Genomic DNA, 9,180 nt, shown 5'->3' with positions numbered 1-9,180 from the left:
ACGAGCAAGTTGAACGTACGAGATGTGGACTACACATGTGCGTTTGTGCTCTATTTTCAATGCGTCGCGATTCGACACAAAAAATTGGCCCTTTCAGTCAATCAGAATTTGTTTTGTAACAACTGCCACCTCGGTTTCCGCAGCTCCAATAAGAACTATGGGTCTATATGGGTAACATAAATGTCGACTAACTGTCTGGATGACACTAAGTGGGTACCGGTAGCGTAGTGGTCAAGCTGCTCATCTTGGAATCAAGGGGTACGGTGAACGATTCCCAGCGGCTGAACCAGGGGCTGAATCAACGGCTGTCTCTCACTCCGCCTTTCCTGCCGGGGTGAGAGGCAGCCGACGCCACATAGCCTCATGTGTTAACATACCGTAGTTAAGCCCCAATGGCATGAGCATGCATGATAATAAGTCATGACAGCTACATCAGTCAGTGGTTGACAGTAAGTGAGTTAATGAAATCATTGTCGGTTCACTGTTTTAATGAAGAACATATTCCAGACACAGTTGCACAGTTACACAGACACATCTACCGCCCGACAGTTTGGAAGAAAGATCGCGCCTCGCCGAAATTTTTGGCTGACAGATGCCGTATGGTTTGCGGAACCTGAGACACACGCACGTGTCTATTGAGCACAGCATTCAGATTAGTCCAGTTATGCCGCATTGCATTTAATACACATTTACATCGATCACCAAAGTTTTACAGCACACGCAAAAAAGTAGTCGCGTTTGCCCCGAGACGTGTGCACGCGTACAACAGGAGGTGTACTGAAAGGACAAGGCTGCTGCTCCTGTAGGTCAGCTGAATATTCAACACTGCTATTCGTTGCACAGATTTAGAGTAATTAGCTACTACTATTATATTAGCTACTATTATAATAGCTACTACTATTATAGCTACTACTATTAGAGCTACTACTATTATATTAAGCTACTACTTGAACATAACGCATCTCACCATAATTTTCCCTACCTATTGTTTTCAATGCGTCATTGTTATCTTGATTTCTCCTTCATCAGTTATGCGTCACTTATATTATGTTAATGTGAGAGAAGGAAAATCGAGCTTCTTAGCATCATTGTATCCCTCTCAGCACCGGTAAAATATTGCTAATCTGATAGCAGGTGCCCAGTATTCCTCCCACTCCCCCCCCCCCCCCTGATGACGGGTCGTTGTCTTCCCTATGCTCCTAACGTTGTTGGCATTATGCCCATCGCAAGTCGTGAAATCGTGCCCAAATTTGCATTAGGGGTCTATGGTATTTAATAAGCGTGTTTTGACATCAATACGTGTCTAGTATTTTAATTGGTGTAGCCAGAATTCCGTCCAGGAGGGGTCAGACATTTTCACAGGTCACCGTTTCAGCCAAGAGCCCAACTCCATGTCGCCATAGGGACATAATTTTTAAGTTCTGGAGGATTTTTTAGCTTGCGATACTATTCTGATGCATCGGGAGGGGGGGGGGGGAGGAAACTTTTATGTCTAAGATGGATTCTAGCTTTTTAAACCACAAAAAATATTGAGACGTTCAGACCACGGCGCCCGCTACCTCCAGGGGATTGCCCATTGAAGCTATCACCTCGGTTACACTATTGTAGAATTTCTATTGAGTCGTGAGGGTGTCTTTAGAAACACTGCACGGTGCATGGCAATTTACTGTCGGTGTGGGCGGTGGGCGGCAACCCATGAATCCAGTGATCACGGGTTGCTAGGAGTGGCACTGTTACAATTACGAAACTAGACATAATTCATATTTGCTCGAAACGCACCAACCGTTTGCCAATATTCCTCAGACTTGAACAAGAGATATCTCGTATATGCTTCATTTGACTAAGTAGCATTTTTCGTAAACATTGAATGGTGAAGCTGAAATAGGTTATTTTCGGAAACAATCAACCATCGCCCCGATGTGTGGGATCGATGATTTACCTATTTGCACGGAACTCGTCACCGATCGCGAAGTCTTTCTTAGACTAACTCGCTGTTGCTGTTTTTGTCACCACGCTGCATTATTTTCAGTTCGGTAAAGGCAGGGAATTGCATGGACCCATCTCCATCCTTCCGCATTAGGAAAATGGTGAATGTGGGCGAGATATTCGCGACTTTTAACGAAGTACATCTCTTCGTAGATGTGTTACCAACGGCGATCTCGTACTTGTATTACGATAACGTTTGCAGCAAAGACTTCTGTCAAAAAACGATTGGCAACACGACGAATGTGGCGAATCTCTTGTAGACAACACTTTCCCAAAGGGCCGCCGCTTACGCGCGCGTCCATACTGGTCAAATGCCCACTTCGACACCATATGAGTGCCTTTTCGGACGTCAAATTCACCTCTAGACAGCAAGCGGTAAACAATATTCATGGTTACGCCTTTACGTGTGATATATGTTGTCAGAAGAAACCAGTGAACCTTATTGTTGAAATCAGATGCCGTTGCAGAAATAGGTCGCCAGATACATTCTCGGTTATGCAATTTCGGCGCTTTAGTACGAGGACAGGAAGACTTCCAGGTTGCCTGGAGAAAATAAGCTTTGCCCTGTTATAAAGCTAAGGGTATCATAAAAGCACACTCCCTGATTTTTCGGGTTGCGCTGCTTGAAGGGGAAGCTCACGCCTGCCCACCCCGACCCCGTGCTTGCCCATGTCGACATTGCTGCCACTAGGAGCAATTTCAGAGTGCGAACACCCATAGTTCCGGCGGACAACAGCGCAGGCGGTGACACACTGAGCCACTGCAGCGCAACTAGTCCGGTGGGAATCCTCCAGCGCGTCAAGCGATAAACCCGCCCGCTCCGGCAGGCGAGCCGGGGGCGGCCGGCCGCACCGAGGCCCGGGGCCGGCTGGCAGGAGCGCTGCAGGCGGGTCTCGCGGCGCGCAAACCGGTGGGCCAGCAACCGGCCCGTGCCGTTACTGTCCCCGGCCCGGACACCACCAACTGGGCCGCCGCTCTGGTCTAATTAGCCGGGTACAATGTGCTCCGGGCTCCGCGGCCGGGACGTACAGAACGGTCCGGCCGGCCGGCTGAGAACGGCAGCAGTGCATAGCGGAGATGTCGTATCGCTGGCTCCATCTACTGCAATGCACCTGCGCAGGGATATCTTCAACATGGGGGAATATGGGATTAAACCTGTGCTACGGTGGTCTAACCACTTATTCGCCCATGTCAGAGCCAAAGTTTTTGAGATAGATTGTCGCGGCATGAGTGAATCTGAGATCAAAAGTTAGGGTCTCTACGACTCTACGACTGGAACCATAGGCATACATCGGTGAGGGCTGGGAAGCAATAACACAGCCTTTTGCACATATGTTATGGAAAAAGATGTGCTCCGTACAGCCCCATTCATGTTTTAAATGACAGTTACCAAGACAGTACATTCTCTAAGGTGCGCGTTGTCACTCATCCCCTTGCTGCATAGTTCTGAGACGCTGTGCAGATAGATTGATTTTTCCTGTAAACACCTGTATAGTTAAGCCTGGAAGTACGGCATCACCTGTCGGAGTAGACACCAGCACAACTAACACCAGGAAGCGTCCATTACCACTAATTGCACGGCTGATTTCTGCGAGCTCTACCGCGGTCCGTGAAGACAATGGCCGGCACCGGACAACACACTGTGTACCGTACGAGGGGAACGGCGGCCGAACTAATCGGACCAGAACCACAGCGTAAGTCCAGCGGTGCGACATTCAAGCCTCAGGTCGCCGCGCCAGGCCACAGCTGGCTGGACAGCCGTCATATTTATATTTATAAATAGTGTTTTATAACTTCATATTTATGGTACTTCATAAGGCCATGTTTATAAAAATAGCGGAATAAGAATAGCTGAATACGGAGCTGCAGTGTCCACGCGGCCTCCGCCAATACGGTGGCATCGCTGCCGCTACCCACCGATGCCTGCCAAATGAGCATCGTTATCAATGTTGACCAGCGGTTACACAACAGTTGGCTGCTTCGACCCCGTCGTTGCCCCCGTCGTCGACCCCCGGCCACCGTGTTGCCGTTTGATGCGGTCACCGGTGCAGCACTGCGCACCTCATCAGACGGACCGTTCGGACATGACTGCGGCAGAACGGAGCTCGGTCATAGAGTGTTCTCGGAGAGAGCCTGGCGAGACCCGCTCGTTAACACTTCACCGGCGATCCCCGTGATGCGTCACGGACCTCCGCATATTGAGGACTACTGAACCGTGTGACCCGACCCCCGTCACGGTCATCAGGCCTGATGCAAGCTCCCCAGCACCACGCGCTGCGGCTGGACCACGCGAGGCGGCAGGTCGCGGCCTGGGCTGACCGCCAGCGCCGACCTGGCGACGCGGCCAAACGGACCGCGGACCGCCCGCGTCACAGTTATGCTGACAGAGGTGAGTTGCGACTTTGGGCATGCCTGGCCCGCAGACTGCGGGCCGCTGGCTGACCCTCCCGCCCGCCGCAGAGGCCGAGGGGGTGGGGCGCTGCGCCGTGCCGCCGGAGCACCGTCCAGGCGCTGGCCTCTGGCCTGGGCATGTGGCCTCGCGAGGTGGCAGTGGGGCTGGTGAGGCTGGTGCAGTTACGGCCAAGGTTGCCAGAATTGGTCCTTTTCGTGGAATGTCTTTTTTATTCTCTTCATGGGTATGTTCGAATGCTGCTAGGCTGGCCTTTTAAGTATATTTTGGCTCATTCATGCATTTCTCGTTTATAGCATGGCTGTTTTTAATGCAACTTGTCCATTGCAGTGAGCTCTCTCGTTTCAGCGTAAAATAATCAGCCTGAAAATATCACTTGTGACGTTATATTCTAGCTCCATTTTGAAAGTCCACAAAACCGTTGGCAACGCAAAAAGACTGAACTGCGTCACTAAACCAGTGGACCGCTGGAGGGGTCCAGATCCAATCTCTCTCCGTTGTTTTCACAATAAATGTGAACCGCTTGATTGACGCAACCGAACGTGTAGTGTCTGAGAAATAAGCAATTTTACGCATACTGACAACAAAGCAAACTTGGATTATGTAACCAAAGAAGTATTGCAAAACCTTCGCACATTCATCTCAACGTGTTCAGCCAAGGCTTAAACCTTACATAGCTTGTATCGCGCTGTGAACGTGGATTAGGGCTTTGGTCGCTTCTCGTGCTTGGAAACGGCGGCTTATACCGGGCGTGCTACAAGGACATGAAAAAGGTCGTGTGAAGGTCACCTTGATCTTCAATGGTATTATGATTGACAAATAGTGAATTATACATTGCTGCGTGCAGTGCTCCTAGGTTTAGAAACGAAACCGCGCAGTTAATGTATGTCTTACTTCCTAAATATTTATTCTGTACTTCAAATACGCAGAAGAAGCTAACTTCAGCTATATTGACTAGGAGTTCATTGCTTGAGGTTTTTCTCAACCTGCTCATACCAATAATAACATGCATCTTTGAGCCGCGTAAAACAAAAACATGAAGATTCGTTGGCCGTGTTTCGAAGCTCTTAAAGCAAGGAAGCGTGCCTGGGCGCTCCGTCATGACCTATATTGACCTTGTGATGACCTCGTACGAAGGATCTGTTAGATTTCTATGAGATTCTAGGCGTGGTCCAGTCTAAAATTTGCCGTTTTTAGCAGGCAAAGTAAAATCTGAATGCACTAGAAGGACTCGTACAGACAACGGAGCGTTGCGTTTAACAGTGCTGCGTCGGAATGGGTGAGATTCCATTCCGCCTTCTCCCCTTACCCCAGTTGCGAGAAGAGCTAACGGACACCATCGAGGAGCAGTACCGTTAAGCTCTGCACGCTGACAGGAAGCAGAAGAAGGTATTTTATGGCCGAACCCCGACAGATGTGGTGCAGTTCTGGTCAGGGATAGCTGGTGACAAGTGATGGGTCATCATACCATTCAGGGAATTAGCGGTCTATTGCTCTGAGCTGGCCGTCAGCCCCGTCATTGGTAACATGGTCGGATGAGCGTTTTTCCGGGTGACCAGAAGTGAAAACGACACTGCTGAACAGGATGAGCCTGGAGACGCTTCGTGCAATTATTCGCATCATGGCCTATCTGCACTTCCAGAGGACAGCGCCCGCAAACATTTCGTGGGACTGCAAAAATGCTGGTGCTTTCCTCTCCGAGAAAAGTGTGTGTGTGTGGGTGTGTGTGTGTGTGTGTGTGTGTGTGTGTGTGTGTGTGTGTGTGTGTGTGTGTGTGTGTGTGTGTGTGTGTGTGTGTGTGTGTGTGTGTGTGTGTGGGTTGTGTGTGTGTGTGTGTGTGTGGTGTGGTGTGTGTTGTGTGTGTGTGTAGCACATGTAAATGCGGAACGTCTTTCTGCAGTGTTCGTTGCAGAGTTGAGCGAGGGAACTGAAGAAAGTTTTGCTGAAGCAAAACAACTTGAGTTCACGCAAGGTGTCTACGGGTTTCGTATTGCCTCGAGGGGTGAGTGTCCGTGGGCAATTTGGGGGATTAGTCCCAGATTTGAGGATTGGGAGTATTTGGGGAATTGGAGAATTAGTTTCGCACAGGCTTTGTTCCAAAGTCAAAAATTCCGTCGCCATTCAACTCTGCAAACATGCACGGGGTGGCACGAGAGTTCTGTAGGATCTTAGTTGTATTCATGATAAGCCGATGGATGGCATGTTGGATGCACTTTTTCCCCTATGTAAGTGCGCAGGGATTTGTGATGATTGTCACGACTCAAAACAGTTTTCTGAAAGCCCAGCTTAGCGCGCCGCATTCGCACGACGGCACAAGACACAAGACACATGGCACAAGACAACAATCGCGTTTTATTTGTCTGTTGGTTTGGCGTGTCTACCTCGAAGTCTGTTTTTTTGGCATTTTCTGAATATTTTGATGGATGAATTTCTGGGATCAGAGCTCAGTATAAGCAGTGATTGTGCAAGCCCTGATTCCTGCCGTCCGATCGGGAAATTCCAAGCAAACGGCAGAATTTGGTGGCGAAAGTAACCGTGTCGAAACCCCGACACAGTCCGTCCCGCCCTCCGACGTCACCCGATCTTCCACGCGGTCGCTGCCACCGGCCGCAGTCCTTATCTGTGAAGGACAGAAAGCCAGCGCCTGCATCGACTCGAGCCCACCTCGCCACCGGTGAGTGGGTCGGAGGGCAGGCGCTCTAACTTACTTAGCAATCGGGACAGACAATGAACCAATTCGCAAATTTTATTCACGCATATGCCACTCCATTACATAAGTTTGATAAGGTGCGAGGACAAACTCCCCGGGGATATAACATGAGAATACGCCACTTCTACTTCTGTACCATCAAATCAATAGTGGCTATCGTGTGGATCTAATGCCGTGATACAGACCGTTATTCCAGAACACTTTCCATGTCCCCAGACATCAGACGGCCAAAAAAACGGCAGCTGCGGGCAATGGGACGATCCTGGATGATTATCACAAGAAAAATCCAGGATCAGGTGATTCTCCTTCTTCGAAAACTCGAACGCTTGCAATATTATATCGCCATTGGAGGAAGGCATGATGTCATGGGACTAAACAAAAAACAGACAATAGATCGTGTCTCTGCAGCTCAGGATGATCGCTGTTGTTGTATAAAGCTCTGTAATAGCTAGCTTATTTTGCTAAATTTCGGCCTTCACTAACTTGGTTTGGCCCTTAGGCTTAATCAGATGGCTTGCTTGGCTTTCGCGGCCACACAATCTGGAGCCCCTGAATGCAGCCACCAGAGGCGCGCGTGACAACCGACCTCTTCTCTCTGCCCCGCTCCTTTACCTCCGCGGGGCTCGGCATTCTCACGTCAGCGGTCATGGCGTGTATGTGGGAGAGGGGGCTTAGCGTAGCGGGGGATGGGCAGTACGTGGTTGTAGCATGTGAGTGCTTGTGTTGACGTAAGACATGGACTTAACTTGAGGAAACCATGGCTTTTAAAAGGATCCATCTCCGCCGCTCTTGTACGACTCGTGCTCCATTGAACTGACTTCCGCGGAAGTGTTCAGGTACCAGATAGACAAAATGATCTGCCATCACATATTTCGCCGCGCTCTATAGATCGACTTGGGGGCATAAGCATCGTTAAATCAAATACGCTAACTGTTTCCCGAGCCTCGCGTTTTCAGACATATTTACTGCGATGCTGACGCACTCCAGAGGCTTGTACCTTGAACACTATGCTGTAGTTTTTGCCTGCATCATCCATCTGCATATCATTTTTCATTCATCTACATGTTTTCATTTCGCATCAGTGACATTATCTTTGTACCTGCAAACATCGCACCAGGAAAATGGACTCGAAGCCAATACGGATGTTTGGGATTTGCAATGCCAAGCGAGGCAGCGGCCGGCGCGTCCCGTTACAGTGGACCTGGGGCGGGATGGGAGACTGGCGGACCGTTCAGAGTTGGTGCTGGGAAAATTCTGACCCGTGCTTATTTCAGGTGCCTGGTGCTGATGAATGATGCAACAGGAGACTCGCACCAGGTGATCTCATCAAGATAACCTGGCAGGGTGAAGCTTTGTATATTTTTAGGCGAGCCATGCCCCCCCCCCCCCAATGTTAAGCTGCCCCCCATGTTGGGCTGCCCCCCCTCCCCTCCCCAATATTGGAGAGGGCCAACTATATTCGGCTGGACCCTCTCGATGTGGAACCTAGCTCCTCAAGCGTTATTAAATCTTTGAAGTAAATTCACTTTACGATTTGGTAGGAACTCATAACCTGGTAACAAAGAAGCAAAAACTTATGTGTCACGATACACAATATCTTACGTAAAACGAAACCCGCAAAACATTGCATGTCGCAAGTCACCAACCTCACAGCGAACGATTCTCCGCCATCGGTCCTCACGACTCTTCTGAGACTACCTGGCGACGCCTGCCTTTTATTCCGGCGGGAAGGGCGGGGACCGTGGGGAACCAAACCCCACAGTGGATTGTTAAACACAAAAGCAACAACTTGTGCACGTTGTTTAACTCGTAATGCCACTCGAGTGACAGGACATGACGCGAACATTGCAATGTTGGTATTGGCAGAAAGCGGCGGAAATATTGAAATTCTTAGACTTTTGACGCTATATCTTTTCTTGAAGTAAAGCATACGGCCAGCTGTCTGGAATATGTAAAATGTTTCGTGTCGCTGACATGGAAATATTCGAATATTGTGCTGTATGCTTTGTGCATCTTGAAGAAGTACAACAATTTCCTGCGTCTTTATTCAGGAATATGATGCTAGCAATGCACA

Source organism: Pollicipes pollicipes, unplaced genomic scaffold (assembly GCF_011947565.3).
Source record: "Pollicipes pollicipes isolate AB1234 unplaced genomic scaffold, Ppol_2.1 Scaffold_7231;HRSCAF=8579_pilon_pilon_pilon, whole genome shotgun sequence".
Taxonomy (NCBI): Eukaryota; Metazoa; Arthropoda; class Thecostraca; order Pollicipedomorpha; family Pollicipedidae; genus Pollicipes; species Pollicipes pollicipes.
The sequence above is the reverse complement of the archived record's forward strand: the minus strand, read 5'-3'. Positions refer to the sequence as shown.